The sequence below is a fragment of the Budorcas taxicolor genome, chromosome 18 (genome assembly GCF_023091745.1).
Source record: "Budorcas taxicolor isolate Tak-1 chromosome 18, Takin1.1, whole genome shotgun sequence".
In the NCBI taxonomy this organism is placed as follows: Eukaryota; Metazoa; Chordata; class Mammalia; order Artiodactyla; family Bovidae; genus Budorcas; species Budorcas taxicolor.
Genome location: NC_068927.1, coordinates 61056260 through 61075790, shown reverse-complemented (window position 1 = coordinate 61075790; position 19531 = coordinate 61056260). Strand labels below are relative to the sequence as shown.

General features: G+C 42.3%; 1 pseudogene; it reads right to left on the bottom strand.

The window, feature by feature from the left end:
* Positions 1–3670: 3670 nt before the first annotated feature.
* On the bottom strand, positions 3671–18965 carry LOC128064035 (zinc finger protein 665-like; annotated as a pseudogene).
* Positions 18966–19531: the final 566 nt, after the last annotated feature.

The window sequence follows — 19531 nt, the reverse complement described above, 5'->3', positions numbered from 1 at the left end:
CCAGCTGACTCAGCAGTAAAGAGTCTGCCTGTCAATGCAGGAGACAAAGGTTTGATCCCTGGGTCAAGAAGATCCTCTGGAGGAGGAAATGGCAACCCACTCTAGTATTCCTGCCTGGGAAATTCCACAGAGGAGACTGGCGCTCTACAGTCTATGGGTCACAGGGTTAGACACGACTTCATGACTAAACAACTGTATGCTTATTTTCTCTTCATGTCAAGCAATACAGAAAGAACATGAAGACACCTATTCATACAGGACACACTCACTGATGCATGGCAAGGTTCAGGCTGTGTTAAAAAAAAAAGAGACGGGCCCAAGGTGGAGCCACTGCCTCCAGGAGGGCAAACCAACACTTCACTGCAGTGTCTGCCTGCTTAAAAACATGACCAGGAGTCACTGACTGGAATTTCCAGGACACTAGTGCAGTAATCTGCAGGGCAAGACTCTGGCTACACCCTCCTCCTGCCTACACCCCTGGATAGGAGACCAGACCTGAAGCCATGTGTTTGCGAATAATTTTCTTGTCCTATCTAGTTTCTACCTACAGAAGCCTTCCATGTTGTACAGTTCCTTTGAGCACCTCTGAACGAACTAGATAGGGTGCTGCCTGATTCGTGAATCATTCAACTTCAATTAGATCTTTAAAATTTCTAAGTTCAAATTTTTGTACTTTTTTGGGGGGCGGAGGGCTGCCTGGCATTTTACAGAATCTTACTTCCCTGACCATGAATCAAACCTGTGCCTTCTGCAGTGAAGTGTGGAGTTTGAACCACTGGACTGCTGGGGAACTCCACAATTTTTTTCTATTTAAATATATTTTGAGTCTGAAAATGCACTGCTATGATATTTTAATTACAGCTGTCTGAATGTTCTGAAGCAGAGTAACTCAAGTGCAAATTATGAATATTTAATTCCCAAATTGCGTGATCTTTGGTTCTATTGTGGAAAGCAATTCTCATAGATTGTTTCAGCCCCAAGAGCCTAACAATGCGTTGTTACCATCTGTTACAAAATAGTGGGGTCCGATAAAACCCTGTTGGTGGGAAGAACATGATTCATCCAGGGTTGTGGAGAAAGTGATTACATTTTATGAATCAAAAGAGGACATCCATGATACATTCTGAATAAAACAGTAGCAAATGGTAATGGCAGCAGTTAAATGTCAATCATACACATATATATACTATTTGATTTCTTTTGATTAAATTTCCACTTCAGATAACTGCTCTCTCGATGGTCAGACAGTATAGCACCCAGTCCTACAACATGCTGTGGTCTGTGTATGGAAGGGTGCCCTGAACATAACAAGCATGGTAAGTTATGGCACAGTTTTACATTATTCTCTGCCCTTACCTGATGCCAATTCACACACCAGTGAATTGAATAATTCAGTGTCCATGTTTTCTCAGGAAAGATGGGTATGAATGAACCACACTTAATCAGGTTAGCCTCTACATCTTACTAATTCCTCTGTAGAGACCATCATGAAAGGCCCTGTAAGAAAGCTACAGAAGGTTTTCAAACTACTGCAGAAAAGCCATAGTGAAAGGTTGTTGCTGAACCACAAAAAGATGCTGGGATTCTTGGCCTCCGGAGGAGAAGAATTCAATCCAGGACCAGAAACAAGGCTTGATCGCTCAGAGCTTTTGTGTAATAAAGTTTATTAAAGTATCAAGGAGCTAGAGAAAGCTTCTGATATAGGCATCAGAAGGTGGCAGATAGAGTGCCCCCCTGCTACTCTTCAGCTGGACGTTATATAGTCACTAGCAGTCTGTTAATGAAAGAAAGCAATGTCTCAAAACTCAGAATGGCACCAGGCCCCTCATCCATAAGATGTATTTTGGGATAATCTTGGCACCAGATGATTCATCCCGGGCCATAAAAGGATCGACTTAAATCTTGTAGAAGGGCAGATTACCATACAGATAGTTTTGTTTACATAGATTAGGGGAACAATATCTGAGTAAAACTTACGGTTTGTCAAGTAAGTTCTGAGTCATTAGGCAGAACTGACTTGAAGACAAAGTCTAGGGTAAATGCACAGTACATTAACATAGCTTAAGACAAACATTTCCATAAGAAAAATGCATTGGTTAACTCAAGGTTTGAGAATAGTTAACTTCAGGTGAAACCAGGTGTCATTATAGCAACACAGTATTTTAAGAGAAAGCTTTTAATTTGTATAGAAAAGGAAAAAAACATTGCTTGTTTCCTCCTGCTGCTTGAAAGAGATAAACGTGTCTGACACTTGCAGCCTATTTCCTCTGTTTGGAGACCCCTGGCCTTCCTGCCTGTTACCCTCTCAATAGTAATATGGCCTTCTCAAGAAAACTCCACTAATTAAATACTTTACACACTGAAGATACTGGGCTGTCTTCCTACATGTCCTTCAGTTTCAACATATTTAATATACACCACATGCCATAAGTTTCAACATATTTAATATAATTATTCTGCAATAGTATTGGAGGTTAATGTTGGAGAACTAAGAACTGGTCTAAAAACTTAGCAAATTCATTACATCTATAAGGATTCTCCCCAATATGAATTTCTTGGTGAATCTTGAAGACATACTGGTTTTCTTAGAACTGTTTTCACATTCAGTATATCTGTTCAGTTTCTGATCTGCATAAATTACCTCATTATGCCCAAAGTGTGAATATCTGATGAAAAAAACTACAAGCTTGCTCTCCAATATAAATTCTTTCAGGTTTCACAGATTTGAACTTCAGGTTGAAGTTTTAGCATGCACATTATATCTGTGTACTTTCTCTGAAAGACGTGTAATTTGAGGTCTAGTGCACTCGGAGCCTGGAGAAAGCCCTTGCCCACACATTTCCATGACTCCTCTTCAATATGGACTCTTGTTGTCAAATGCATCCAACTCAAGGTGAAACTTTTTCCACCCCCATTGCATCTGTAAAGTACTGTTCCAGTATGTTCCCCATCTTCCGTTTGTAAGGTGTCTCTGCATTATGAATTCTCTGATGATGTGAATGATGAGACCTGTTACTGAAGACCCGGCCACACATTACATTTATATGATTCCCTCCATAAGAATTACCTTATGGTCACTTAAGATTGACTGCACTCTAAATGTATGGCTTCTCTCCAGCATGAATTTTCTCTTGCTTTGTAAGAAATGAATGCCTTCCAAAACAAACACCTGCCACATTCATGATGTGGGTAAGATCTCAATTCAGAATCAATTACCTGATGGTTACTTAAGTCTGAACATAAAATCAAAGCTTTGCCACATATATTTGTGTGGTTTTCCTCCAGTGTGACTTTTCTGAGGGTCAAACAGATGATATGCTTTACTGCATGCATTACATTTGTAAGTTTTCACTGTAGTATGGATTCTCAGAAGACCTGAAAAGTGATTCCTGTGACTGAAGGCTTTGCACATAAATTACATGTCTAGTTTCTCTCCTGTATGAACTGCCTAATGGTCAGTTAAGGCTGAACATGCACTAAAGGCTTTGCCACACATTACATTTGTGAGATTTTTCTCCAGTATGAATTCTCCAATTAATTCCAAGGTGTGCAATTTGAGTAAGGCACACATATCATATTTACATGGTTTCTCTTTTGTATGAACTCTCTGATTGACTGTAAGGACTAGACTCTTACTAAAGACTTTGCCACACTCAGGACATTTGTAAGGTTACTCTCCATTATGAATTATTTGATGAACTGAAAAGTCGGTCCTGTATCTGAAGGCTGTGCCACACAAATTACGTTTATATGGTTTCTCTCCCATATGTATTGCTTGATGGTAAATAAAGGTTGAACGTGCACTATAAGCTTTGCCACACTCATCACATTTGTATGGTTTCTCTCCAGTATGAGTTCTGTGATGAACTGCAAAGGAAGCCCTGTACCTGAAAGCTTTGCCACATAAATTACATGCATATGGATTCTCTCCTGTGTGAACTGCTTGATGTTTAGTTAAGTCTGGATGTGCACTAAAAGTTTTGCCACACTCATCACATTTATATGGTTTCTCTAAAGTATGAATTCTCTGATGAGCTTTAAGGCCTGAACTCTGACTGAATGCTTTGCCACACTCATTACATTTGTAAGGTTTCTCTCCAGTATGAATTCTCCGATGATGCCTAAGCTATGAATTTCGACTAAAGCACTGGCTACATACATCACACTGATATGGTTTCTCTCCAGTGTGAATTCTCTAATGGAGTGTAAAATAAGACCTGAGACTGAAGGCTTTGCCACATAAATTACATTTATATGGTTTCTCTCCTGTATGAAGTGCTTGATGTTTACTTAAGTCTGAATGCACTAAAAGCTTTTCCACACTCATCACATTGATATGGTTTCTCTCCAGTATGAATTTTCCGATGAATCCCAATGTGTGCATTTCGAGTAAAGCACCAGCTACATATATCACATTTATATGGTTTCTCTCCAGTATGAATTCTCCTATGAACTGTAAGTGTTGCATTTTGACTAAAGGCTTTCCTACATAGGTCACATTTATATGGTTTCTCTCCTGTATGAACTGCTTGATGTCTAGTTAAGTCTGAATCAGCACTAAAAGCTTTGCCACACTCATTACATAAAATTCTCCAGTGAACTGTAAAATAAGACGTGACCGAAGGCTTTGCCACATAAATTACATTTATATGGTTTCTCTCCTGTATGAACTGCTTGATGGTCAGTAAAGACTGAATGTGCACTGAGAGCTTTGCTATATTCACCCTATTTATAGGGTTTCTCTTCAGTATGAATTCTCCAATGAACCATAGGTCTTGCATTTTGACTAAAGGCCTTTCCACATATATCACATTTATATGGTTTCTCTCTATGGATCCTTTGATGTCCAGTGAGTTCCGAGTCCTGAACAAAGGTCATGGCACACTCAGTACATTTGTAAGGTTTTCCTCTGTGTGCTTCCTGGTCTTGTGCCAGTACTGAAGGGTGCATAACAGCACTCTCACATATATCCGAAATGCTGGTGCAAAAACTAGGAGTTCTCTGAAGTGGCAAATCTGAGGTGCTACTGTTGATACTCCTCACAACTTGAATACATTCAAATGTTTTCCCTTCAGGCTGAAGTATCTGCAGTTCATCTTGAAAGCTTGATCCATGCCTGTTTTCAACATGCTTATTTCCCACTGCAATTCTACTGTGCCGATCACTTTCATTAGAGAGATTTTTGTTCTGGGTAATAGACATTCCTTTGTAATTTCTTTCATCATCTCTCCCCTGACACTCAAATTCATGCAAATTTTCCTGGATCTCTCTAAAGAGAAAAATCTGTGATTTCATGGCTTTCAGGTCTTCCCAACATCACTGTGTGAAATACTTCTTTATCACTGTTTACTTTTGTCGCTAATTTCTGGCTTATATGTGTATCAGACATATCTACAAGATATAAAGAACCATAAGTATCCTATTAATTATAATTCATAAATAAATTCTTTCATGTTGAACACATGATCTTACACCTAAAGTAATACCCATCCTGAACAGAATTATGAATCTTCCCAGTGATGATTTTCAAAATAAAAGAAACACTAAAGGAATAGTGTTTAATAAAGAAAGAGTAACTGGGCTTCCCTGGTAGCTCAGAGGGAAAGAATCCACCTGCCAATGCAGGAAACATGGATTCAGTCCCTGACCTGGGAAGATCCCATATGCTGTGGAGCAACTAAGCCCATGAGCTACAACTATTAAGCCTATGCTTGGGAGCCTGGGAGCCACAACTATTGAGCCCATATGCTACAACTACACAAGCCATCACAACCTAGAGCCTGTGTTCCAAAATAAGAGAAGACAAGGCAATGAGAGGCTCACACGCCACAACTATAGAGTAGCACCTGCTCTACACAAATAGAGAAAACCTCGTGCAGCAACAAAGACCCAGCACAGCCAAATAAATAAATAAAATTTTAAAAAATTTAAAAAAAGTGATCACCTGTAATTCAAATCAGTTTTACAGTAGGCTAGTTTCAAACACACAATGACAAAAACATTCATGTAGTTGAAACCTATGTCAGCTCTCAAAGAAAAGGGTATTATCACACCATGACCCCAAAGCACACTCTACTTGGCTCTTTTTTTTTTTTGAAGTCACTCAGTCCTGCCCGACTCTTTGTGACCCCGTGGACTGTAGCCCACCAGGATTCTCCCAGGCAAGAATACTGGAGTGGGTTGCCATTTCCTTCTCCAGGGATCTTCCCAACCCAGGGATTGAACCTGGGTCTCTCACATTGCAGGCAGACGCTTTAACCTCTGAGCTACCAGGGAAGCCCCTACTTGGCTTTAATTGGTAGTAAACATACTATTGTCTCATAATTGAGGAAAAAAAATACATTATACACAATATACACATACTTATACATAATTACATGCTAAAGAACAGACAGGGCTTGGCAGGTTTCTCCGTGGTAAATAATCCACCTGCCACTACAGGAGATGCAAAAGACTAGAGTTCAATCCCTGGATCTGGATGAACCTCTGGAGACAGAAATGGCAACCCACTCCAGTATTCTTGCCTGCAAGAAATTCCATGGACAGAGAAGCCTGGCAGGCTACAGTCCATGGGGGCCACAAAGAGTCCGATACCTCTGAAAGACTGAGTATGCATGCAAAGACTAGACAATATATTGTAATGGTAAATATTCCAAAAGAAACTAAATAATGAATAATGTAAAAACTAAAGAGCAGTTTCTGAAAGAGATGGGAATACCCAACTTACCTGTCTCCTGAGAAACCTGTATGCAGGACAAGAAGCAAAAGTTAGAACCAGATATGGAACAACTAACTGGTTCAAAACTGAGAAAGCAGTATGTCAAGGCTGTATATTGTCAGCCTGCTTATTTAACTTATATGCAGAGTACATCATGCAAAATGCTGGGTTGGATTAAACACAAGCTGGAATCAAGATTGCCAGGAGAAGTATCAACAATCTCACATATGCACATGATTCCACTTTAATGGCAGAGAGCAAAGAGGAATTAAACAGCCTCTTGATGGGGTGAAAGAAAACAGTAAAAAAAGCTGGTTTCAAACACACCATTCAAAACACTAAGACCATGGCATCTTGTCCTATCACTTGACGGAAATAGATGGGGGGCAAAAAAGGAAACAGTGCCAGATTTTATGTTCTTGGGCTTGAAAACATGGATGGTGACTGCAGCTATGAAATTAAAAAGATGCTTACTCCTTGGAAAAAAACCTATGGCATACCTAGAGAGCATATTAAAAATCAGAGACATCACTTTTGCCAAAAAATATTCATAGAGTCAAAGCTATGGTTTTTCCAGTCATCATGTATGGATGTGAGACTTGAACCATAAAGAAGGCTGTTCTGTTCAGTTCAGTTCAGTCGCTCAGTCGTGTCCGACTCTTTCAGTTCAGTTCAGTTCGAGTCGTGTCCGACTCTTTGCAACCACATAAATCACAGCACGCCAGGCCTCCCTGTCCATCACCAACTCCCGGAGTTCACTCAGATTCACGTCCATCCAGTCAGTGATGCCAACCAGTCATCTCATCCTCTGTCGTCCTCTTCTCCTCCTGCCCCCAATGCCTCCCAGCATCAGACTCTTTTCCACTGAGTCAACTCTTCGCATAAGGTGGCCAAAGTACTGGAGTTTCAGCTTTAGCATCATTCCTTCCAAGAAATCCCAGGGTTGATCTCCTTCAGAATGGACTGGTTGGATCTCCTTGCAGTCCAAGGGACTCTCAAGAGTCTTCTCCAACACCATAGTTCAAAAGCATCCATTCTTCGGTGCTCAGCCTTCTTCACAGTCCAAATCTCACATCCATACATGACCACAGGAAAAACCATAGCCTTGACTAGACGGACCTTAGTCGGCAATGTCTCTGCTTTTGAATATGCTATCTAGGTTTGTCATAACTTTTCTTCCAAGGAGTAAGCGTCTTTTAATTTCATGGCTGCAGTCACCATCTGCAGTGATTTTGGAGCCCCCCAAAATAAAGTCTGACACTGTTTCCACTGTTTCCCCATCTATTTCCCATGAAGTGATGGGACCGGATGCCATGATCTTCTTTTTCTGAATGTTGAGCTTTAAGCCAACTTTTTCACTCTCCACTTTCACTTTCATCAAGAGGCTTTATAGTTCCTCTTCACTTTTTGCCATAAGGGTGGTATCAACTGCATATCTGAGGTTATTGATATTTCTCCCGGCAATCTTGATTCCAGCTTGTGTTTCTTCCAGTCCAGCGTTTCTCATGATGTACTCTACGTATAAGTTAAATAAGCAGGTGACAATATACAGCCTTGATGTACTCCTTTTCCTATTTGGAACCAGTTTGTTGTTCCATGCCCAGTTCTAACTGTTGCTTCCTGACCTGTATACAGATTTCTCAAGAGGCAGGTCAGGTGATTTGGTATTCCAATCACTTTCAGAATTTTCCACAGTTTATTGTGATCCACACAGTCAAAGGCTTTGGCATAGTCAATAAAGCAGAAATAGATGTTTCTCTGGAACTCTCTTGCTTTTTCCATGACCCAGCGGATGTTGGCAATTTGATTTCTGGTTCCTCTGCCTTTTCAAAAACCAGCTTGAACATCAGGGAGTTCACAGTTCACGTATTGTTGAAGCCTGACTTGGAGAATTGTGAGCATTAATTTACTAGCATGTGAGATGAGTGCAATTGTGCAGTAGTTTGAGCATTCTTTGGCATTGCCTTTCTTTGGGACTGGAATGAAAACTGACCTTTTCGAGTCCTGTGGCAACTGCTGAGTTTTCCAAATTTGCTGGCATATTGAGTGCAGCACTTTCACAGCATCATCTTTCAGGATTTGAAATAGCTCAACTGGAATTCCATCACCTCCACTAGCTTTGTTCGTAGTGATGCATTCTAACGCCCACTTGATTTCACTTTCCAGGATGTCTGGCTTTAGATGAGTGATCACACCATCGTGATTATCTGGGTCGTGAAGATCTTTTGTGTACAGTTCTTCTGTGTATTCTTGTCACCTCTTCTTAATATCTTCTGCTTCTGTTAGGTCCAGACCATTTCTGTCCTTTATCAAGCCCATCTTTGCATGAAATGTTCCCTTGGTATCTCTAATTTTCTTGAAGAGATCTCTTAGTCTTTCCCATTCTGTTCTTGTCCTCTATTTCTTTGCACTGATCTCTGAAGAAGGCTTTCTTATCTCTTCTTACTATTCTCTGGAACTCTGCATTCAGATGCTTATATCTTTCCTTTTCTCCTTTGTTTTTCACCTCTCTCCTTTTCACACCTATTTGTAAGGCCTCCCCAGACAGCCTTTTTGGTTTTTTGCATTTTTTTCCCATGAGGATGGTCTTGATCCCTGTCTCCTGTACAATGTCACGAACCTCATTCCATAGTTCATCAGGCACTCTATCTATCAGATCTAGGCTCTGAAATCTATTTCTCACTTCCACTGTATAATCATAAGGGATTTGATTTAGGTCATACCTGAATTTTCTAGTGGTTTTCCTACTTTCTTCAATTTAAGTCTGAATTTGGTAATAAGGAGTTCATGATCTGAGCCACAGTCAGCTCCTGGTCTTGTTTTTGTTGACTATATAGAGCTTCTCCATCTTTGGCTGCAAAGAATATAATCAATCTGATTTCTGTGTTGACCATTTGGTGATGTCCATGTCTAGAGTCTTCTTTTGTGTTGTTGGAAGAGGGTGCTTGCTATGACCAGTGCATTGTCTTGGCAAAACTCTATTAGTCTTTGTCCTGCTTCATTCCACACTCCTAGGCCAAATTTGGCTGTTACTCCAGGTGTTTCTTGACTTCCTACTTTTGCACTCCAGTCCCCTATAACGAAAAGGACATCTTTTTGGGGTGTTAGTTCTAAAAGGTCTGGTAGGTCTTCATAGAACCGTTCAACTTCAGCTTCTTCAGCATTACTGGTTGGGGCACAGACTTGGATTACTACGATATTGAATGGTTTGCCTTGGAAATGAACAGAAATCATTCTGTCGTTTTTGAGATTGCATCCAAGTACTGCATTTCGGACTCTTTTGTTGACCATGATGGCTGCTCCATTTCTTCTGAGGGATTCTTGCCCACAGTAGTAGATATAATTGTCATCTGAGTTAAATTCACCCATTCCAGTCCATTTTAGTTAGCTGATTCCTAGCATGTCGACGTTTACTCTTGCCATCTCTTGTTTGACCACTTCCAATTTGCCTTGATTCATGGACCTGACATTACAGGTTCCTATGCAATATTGCTCTTTACAGCATCGGACCTTGCGTCTATCACCAGTCACATCCAGAGCTGGGTATTGTTTTTGCTTTGGCTCCATCCCTTCATTCTTTCTGGAGTTATTTCTCCACTGATCTCTAGTAGTGTGTTAGGCACCCACTGACCTGGGGAGTTCCTCTTTCAGTATCCTATCATTTTGCCTTTTCATACTGTTCAAGGGGTTCTCAAGGCAAGAATACTGAAGTGGTTTGCCATTCCCTTCTCCAGTGGACCACATTCTGTCAGACCTCTCCACCATGACCTGCCCATCTTGGGTTGCCCAACTGGCATGGCTTAGTTTCATTGAGTTAGACAAGGCTGTGGTCCTAGTGTGATTAGATTGACTAGTTTTCTGTGAGTATGGTTTCAGTGTGTCTGCCCTCTGATGCCCTCTTGCAGTACCTACCATCTTACTTGGGTTTCTCTTACCTCGGGCATGGGTTATCTCTTCACGGCTGCTCCAGCAAAGCGCAGCCGCTGCTCCTTACTTTGGATGAGGGGTATCTCCTTACTGCTGCCCTTCCTGACCTTCAACGTGGGACAGCTCCTCTAGGCCCTCCTGGCGCCCGCGTAGCCACTGCTCCTTGCACTTGGGGTTGCTCCTCCCGGCCGCCTCCCCTGGCCTCGGGTTTGGGGTGGCTCCTCCCAGCCGCCGCCCCGACCTTGGACGTGGGGTGGCTCCTCCTGGCCACCCTTGATCTCGGAGGCCGGGTAGCTCCTTTCGGCCGCTGCCCCTGGCCTGGGACGCAGGGTAGCTCCTCCCGGCTGCCGCCCCTGACCTCCGACGCAAGGTAGCTCCTCTCGGCCGCTGCCCCTGGCCTTGAATGCAGAGTGGCTCCTCTCAGCTGTTCCTGCGCTGTCGCAGCCTAGCACTCTCGGCCGCTGCCCCTGACCTCGGATGTGGGGTAACTCCTCTTGGCCGCCACCCTTCAGGCATGGGGTCCTCCCGGCTTCTGCCCCTGACCTCGGACATCAGGTAGCTCCTCTCGCCCATGCTTAGTGCGCCTGTCGCAGCCGCCCGCGCTTAGTGCACCCGTGGCAGCCTGCCAAAGAATTGATGATTTCGAACTGTGGTGCTGGAGAAGGCTCTTCAGAGTCCCTTGGACTGCAAGGAGATAAAACCAGTCAGCCCTGAAGGAAGTCAACCCTGAATATTCATTGGAAGGGCTGATGCTGAAGCTGAAGTTCTAATACTTAGACTCCTTGATGCAAAGAGCTGACTCACTGGAAAAGACACTGATGCTGGGGAAGGTCAAGGGCAGAAGGAAAAGGTGGCAACAGAGGATGAGATGGTGGATAGCATCACTGACTCAATGGACATGAGTTTGAGCAAACTCAGGGAAATAGTGAAGCACAGGGAAGCCTGGGGTGCTGTAGTTCATGGGGTTGCAAAGTTTCAAACATGACTTAGCGACGGAACAAAAAAAGAACAAAAGGGCAGTTTACAATTGCACAACAAACACAGCATTAGGAAATAAAGGATTCATTTAAAACAATTTTTTTTTTTGTCATACCACATCCCTTGTGGGATTTTAATTCCAGGACCAGGGAGTGAACCTATGCCCAAGCAGTTAAAAGTGCTGAATTCTAGCCACTGGACCACCAAGGAGTTCCTTCATATGATTTAAAACCAAAACAAAATACACTTTTATAAATATCTGTTATAAATCTATCAGTATATTGATGTATAGGCTATTTGATGACATTAACAAGTAGTTCATACCAGTTACATTGGATAATACATTCAGAAAGATCACCATCTGTAAATTTAAAAAATCAGTAAATGAAATAGTCTCTACTTACACAATAGTCATTCAATACAGCAATTCCCTATCTATACAGTAACCTCAACTTATCCAGTTCACCGGCCCCAACAAACATGTAAAGGAACATGCTTTGGGGTTCCCTGGTGGCTCAGGGGTAAAGAATGCACCTGCCAATGCAGGGCATATAGGTTCAAGTGCTGGTCTGGGGAGACCACACATGCCTCGGAGTAGCTAAACCTATGCTCTAGAGCCTGGCACCTGTAACTACTGCAGCCTGGGCACCTAGAGCCCACACACTACAACAAGAGAAGGCACTGCAGTGAGAAACCTGCACACTGTAACCAGAGAGTAGACCCTGCTTGCCAGAAGTAGAGAGAAGCCCAAATCACAATAAAGACTCAGCACAACCAAAAATGAATAAAAAACAATTTTTTAAAAAATGTATTCTTATCACAAGAAAGGAATATACTTTGAAAACTTATTGCCCAGAGTCAGAGACAACACTGTCACGAATAAAATGCAAATTAACAACATACATGATGTAATGTAGACAAAGGGACATGTCACAATAAGCATGACAAAAAGTTAATATATTTTTTACCCGAAAGTAATCTTTGAGGGAAATTCACTGGTGCTATAACGGCTAGGACTCTGCGCTTCCACTGTAGAGGGCACAGATTCCATCCATGAATGGGGAACTAAGATCCCAACTGCCTGTCGCATGCTGCAGCCAAAAAAAAAAAAAAAAAAAAAAAACCCAAAATATTCCTGATCTTTCCTGTAAAAGAGGCAATATTCTATGCAACCCTAACAGCATTAATATTCCAATTTTACAAATAAAGGCAGTAGACTCATAGGAGTTATGTTTTCTCCAGAGTCTAAAGAAGAGCATGGCCATCCTGTATCAAAAAAGCTATTTTCCTTTCTGCAGTCATAGTTTCATGGCTAAAATACAGACCGAATAGTGCTCAAATTGACTGTGATAACAGGGACAGATGGGCTGATAAGAATCTTGGATTGTCGCTCTGGGGAGATGGGGGTATTGGTTTGATCAGAAGAATCTGAAGGGGTAAAGAAACTTCCTAGAGTGGGGGTAGGAGTGGGGGAAGCTGGGCTCATCCTCCCCACTGAGAGACAGGGGAAGTTAGAAGGGGACCAGCTGATGAGAGGGAGACAGAAGGGTTGGGAGGTGTGAAAGGCCACAACAGGATATAGAATGGAGAGAGAAAGGGCAATAGGGGACACTATTGGAGCTGTGGGCTAGCTCAATAGAGAGCCAACTTAAAAACTGAGGATTTGATTAGCTAAAATATAATTTGACATTGTAATGTAGACAATCATCCTCACTAATTGCATAATTCTGTTTCCACTTGTAACTTCTCTTCAGACAATTTTAAGTTAGCTTTATGTACTTCACAGTAGGAGAGAGGAGGATCCAGCCTCTCATCCAACAGGGCAGATTCTTATCCTTTCTCAAGGGGTGAGAGTCACGAACATTCAGTAACTTCTAAGGGTTCAGCCCACTGAATTTAAGGTCCCAATTCTCACATAATCCAGTGAATACATCCCATTTATTAGCTAATGGGTAAAGATGAACCTTCCCATCTCAGAATAAAAACTTCATCAATCTTAATCTCTTCTTTTCTTACAGAGTGGTATTTTGTCTCACAAATCCTACTCACAGCACCAATTAATGTTTTGCCAAAAGTTCTCACTTTCATCTCAGGGTCAAAGGATTTGTTAACAAAATAAACCATGTGTTCTATACAAATGAAAAAAGTGAAAGTGAAGGTGTTCACTCATGTCTGACTTTTAGTGACCCCATGGACTGTAGCCCACCAGCCACGAGGTTTTCAAGGCAAGAATACTGGAGTGGGTTGCCATTTCCTTCTACAGGGGATCTTCCCAACCCAGGGATCGAATATAGGTCTCCCGCATTGCACACAGACTCTCTGCCATCTGAGAAACCAGGGAATCCCTATACAAATAAATAATACACAATACAGATAGAATTATCTAGCTGACTCTCAATATACTACCATTTAAAGCAAAGAGAAATAGAAACACCAGAGGATACATCATCAAATTGGCTTCTGACCAACATCCAGACTCAAACAGCACTGGGAAGTCCCAGAACACAGCACATCTGGAGTCTCAATTGGGAAAACGTCCCAGGCAGTGTGTCCACTCTGTGGGTGAGACTTCAAAGACTGCAGTTTGAGGTTACTGCTTACAATCCCAGGACATGAACTGATATCACCATCAATCTGTGAGCAAACAGCAGCTCTGGTTTCATCTTAATGCTGTTTGTTTCATCTTATAAAACTTAGATGCTGCTAAGCCTGGGGCTTGGTTGGTCAGAGCCCCTCCAAGGGCTGAACAAACTCAAGATTTGTCCCCTAACTTATTTATGGTACCACAAGCCTTGCACTCACAGCAAGCAGTCAGGGTACTCACAGTCAAGGTGTGTCCAGACAGGTTAGAAGGAAGGGCAGAGGAATGCACTGCTTTGTCTTGAAGCCTCAACACGACAATTTATTTAATTTCCTTAACATCCTGGTGGTTCTATGCCTGCAAATACAGGAGGCATGGGTTCAATCCTTCAAAAGTTTGAAATCAGCTTTATAAACACTCAAGCATGGGGAAAACTCCTTGTGTATCACACAGTGGGCAGGTCACCTGAAGAAAGGACAAGTTTGAACTCCCAATGCCAATCATGAAGGCTTACATGAGAGAGTCAACAAGGCTTTGATCTCAGTAAGAAAAACAGGGGCTCCCAAGAGACACAGAGGGAACATGCAGAGGTACCCCAAAGTATACCACCACTTCAGAAGGAAGTGATCCTCACCCACAGACAGCAGGATCCTGAGGGTCTCCACCATCACGTCCTTGTACAAGGTCCTCTGGGCAGGGTTCAGACATTCCCATTCCTCAGGATTGAAATCTATGAACACATCCTTGAAGGTCAACTGCGTCTGAAATGAAAACACATTTCACCAACGGGCCCTGAGAAGGGTTCTTATTTTCACAGAAAAGGAGAAGTGAGACAGGTAAGGTCAATTCACCTGAAGTAATATTCTGATAGATCCATGCAAATCTATTTGGAGCAAATTGGTGGTCTCTAATTTCCTGTTTTTTCATAAGATGATGATATCCTCTGATCAACTTGAATTTGTCATATGTGTGGACATGAAAAACAAATTACAATCAACAGTGAGTTGTCTACGCAGAAGTGTTACATTCGACACACTGAGTGACATTCACTATCTAGATGAGTTACAGCAAGACTGGTGTCTTCAGAGACAACAAAGTCCACAGTGGCTTTAAAAGAACACACACTGTGATGAGGATGACATCATCACACTGACCAAAGGTGTCTCAACACTTTATACACACTAAGCATTACTCTAAACACTTTACACATATGAACTCATCAATATAACAGCACGTTAGAGGAAGATCTGTGTCCACCTTACTGAGGAGAAAACTCTGTCACTCTAAGAAATTACTCAAGTTAAATAGTTCAGAAATGAGGCAACAGCACTTGAGTTCAGGTGGTTGGGAGAGATAACTGAACGGAAGGAATTAAACAGTTAAGTAACAGTGTAAAAGACCATACACAGAGAGTTCCCAGAGAATACAGGAAACAAGTTCAAGGAAGCTGAAGTGCAATGGAACAGCAAAACAGTCACTATACAGAATTACCCCTCTCCCTGCTAATCCACAGAATGTCAGTAATCTTACTACTATTTACATCATTCATGTGATGAGGTAGAAAAAACTTATGGTCATGGAATATACTTAAGATACAAGTGCAACTGCTACAAAGCATAAAGAATATTTATGAGATGATGTTAAAACCATGGAGTTACATATCTATGCACTCATGCATGCACATGTAAACAAATAGCTGATTGAAGCAAGAACAGTTGTCTTTTTTCTTTCATTCAGTCAAAATTTAGTGAGAATCAACTGTGTGTCCTGAACTGGGAATAGAGCAGTGAACATGACGGAGCTTACAATCCAGCAGCCAACCAGCCAATTACATCCAGAATTTTAACATCACAATTGTTATATGTGCTCTGAAACAGGCCTGGTGCTAAGAGAAGATTCAACAGAAAGACTTGACCTACATCAAGAAAACAGACGAGGTCTCCATGAGGAAGAAACACTTAGGATTGGCAAGGTGGAAAATGGAAGAATTTTGTAAGCAGAGAGAAGAGCCTGAGTGCTGGCTCTGAGGCAGGAAGATATTTAGTGAACAGAAAGCCAGCCAGTGTGACTGGGACACAGGAAACAAAGAGGGGTGATGCCAGACAGAGGCTGATTTCTACAAGGTCTAGGATTTAGGACTTTATTCCAAAAGCTACTGGAAGTCACTGAAGAATCTGTAGAAAGAAAGTCACAGGTTTAGATTTGTTTTTTTGAGCTCACTCTGTTGTGTGTGAAGGTCCTTGTTCAGTTGCTCAGTAGTGTCAGACTATTTGCGACCCCATGGTAGCCTGCCAGGGTGGCCATTTTGGACTCCAAAGAGTTGCCTTTTGCCACATTCTGGGATGATACTCCCATTTTCTTTTACTTGTATATTTCAGCATCTTTGGGACATTAAAAATCAATCAGTTGTACGTCAGTAAGTTTGTCAGAATTCTATGTCTTTTTTAAAGCTTATTTGTTTTGGTTATGCTGGTCCTTCGTTGCTATGAGTGGGCTTTCTCTAGTTGCAGCTGCAGTGCCCGGCTTCTCCTTGCAGTGGCTTCTCTTGTTTTGGAGCACAGGCTCTAGACAGTGTGGGCTTCAGGAGTTATGGCTCCCAGGCTCTAGAGCACAGGCTCAGTAGTTGTGGCACATGGGCTTAGCTGCTCTGAGGAATCTTCCCGGATCTTGGATAGAACCTGTGCACCCTACATTGGCAGCCACATTCTTATCCACTGTACTACCAGGGAAGCCCTCAACATTATCTTATTGTAGTTCAAAAAAATAAAAGGACACCAGTTCAAAAAAATAAAAAGTAATAGAGGCAGAAAATAATATACAGAAGATTTATTCTAATGTGTATAAAATACCTGTGTTTAAAAATATATCAAAGCTTGCCTGGTGGCTCAATAGTAAAGAACCCACTGGCCAATGCAAGAGACACGGGTTGTTGCCTGGTCTGGTAATATCCCACATGCTGAGGGGCAACTAGGTCCCTGAGTCTCAATTCCTGAGTCAGAGATCTAGAGCCCAGCAGGTGAAATTACTGAAGCCAGTGCACTCTAGAGCCTGTGCTGCAAAATGAGAGAAGCCAATGCAAGGAGAAGCCCCCACTGCAATCAGAGTGGCCAACACTTGCCAGAACAAGGGAAAAACCACTGAAACAATGAAGACCCTGTACAACAAATAAATATATTTTTTTAAAAAAGTGACTTTATCCTTAATTTGAGGTATGTAGTTACGTATGTGTATGAGTACACACTCAAAAATTTATTTTTATAGTCCATTAATGAAATATTTAATTGAGATTAGGAAAGTTGGGGAATTCCCTGATGGTCCAGTGGTTAAGAACCCACACTTCCACTGCATGGTTTTGGGTTCAATCCCTACTCACAGAACTAAGACCACCCAAGCTCACCATGCAGCCAAAAAAAGAAAAAAAATTAGTAAACTTGATTTCACAGTTTAAATGAGGAAAGGTAATGAAACACTCTCTAGACCTGAAGTCTCTTTCTCAACTTTCCATTTCACTGCCAAACACTAAGATTTTTAAGAGATGTGCATTTAGTTTTATTTATTATTATTTTTTAAAATTTATTTAATTGGAGGCTAATTACAATATTGTAGTGTTTTATCATACATTGACATGAATCAGCCATGGGTGTACATTTGTTCCCCATCCTGAACCTCCCTCCTACTTCCCTCCCCATCCCATCCCCCTGGGTCATCCCAGTGCACCAGCCCTGAGTACCCTGTTTCATGCTTGAAACCTGGACTGGCGATCTGTTTCACGTATGATAATATACATGTTTCAATGCTATTTTCTCAAATCATCCCACCCTCGCCTTCTTCCACAGAGTCCAAAAGACTGTTCTATACATCTGTGTCTCTTTTGCTGTCTCGCATATAGAGTTATCGTTACCATCTTTCTAAATTTCGTATATATGTGTTAGTATACTGTATTGATGTTTTTCTTCCTGGGTTACTTCACTCTGTATAATAGGCTCCAGTTTCTTCCACCTCATTAGAACTGATTTAAATGTATTATTTTTAATGGCTGAGTAATATTCCATTGTGTATATGTACCACAGCTTTCTTATCCATTCATCTGCTGATGGACACCTAGGTTGCTTCCATGTCCTGGCTATTATAAACAGTGCTGCGATGAACACTGGGGTATACATGTCTCTTTCAATGCTGGTTTCCTCAGTGTGTATGCCCAGCAGTGGGATTTCTGGGTCATATGGCAGTTCTACTTCCAGTTTTTAAGGAATCTCCACTCTGTTCTCCATAGTGGCTGTATTAGTTTGCATTCCAACCAACAGTGTAAGAAGGTTCCTTTTCTCCACACCCTCTCCAGCATTTATGTACTATAAAAAGTCAGATCTGATTGCCCCTCTTTTCCAGATTTTAACAAGTATTGTGCACACTAATACCTGACTTCCACATGCAGCTTCTTTACCCTCACTGACAGAGAGCAGACAGCATATCCAGATGGGCCCTAAGCAATCCCTGCTGCCCAAGAGCACTGAGACCCCGTCTCCAACCCATGGGCGTGAAGCCCTGCCCAGGACAGTGCCCAGGGGAACCTCCTCACAAGCGCCAGGTCACCGGGTCATGGGGAGACTGGATCTAAGTGGAGATGATACGCCCTGAGGGAAGGCCGCAGGTCAGTGTGCACGTACAGGAGTCAGACACAATTATCGAGTCCAGAGAAGGGCATTTCAGGAAGGACAGACTGAGAACCCACTGAGAATATGACCTTACCTGAGTAAGAGCCATTCCTGACACGTTTTCTTTCATCTTCTTCACTTCTTCCTCAGGCAACACAAGTTTTCAGAGGTCTATCATGAAAGTGGAAAGCATGCTGTTTAATGCTTAGAGTCAACACAGCCCCTTCCTGAGCCCCAACTCCACACACAGGGAAGCCCTCACCATGTGGAACAGACAGTCTTCTGTGGCCACTGTCTCAGGAGGGACTCAGGATGGTCAACTCCTGCAGAGAGTCCAACACGGGACTTTCCCACACGTTCCCTCGGATCACACTCCCCTCCTGGTGAGGCCTCATGCACACAGCAGCAGGGGGCACCTCCGCTGACCCCACAATGCCCTTCAGGTCACACAGCAGGCCCTGGTCGAGCCCCACTTAGAGCAGAGCGTCCTCCCCTCTCCCAGGGCCTGATCTCAGTCTCAGAAGTGGAGGCTAAGAGCCCTGGTGCTCAATGCAGGATCCAAATCGGAATCATCTGCGGCCTGTGCACATTCCTGGCCCCACGTGAGAACCCAGGAGTGTGTCTGATGGGGGAGAACCGACTAACCAAACGGGTATGTGTACATATACCATACAC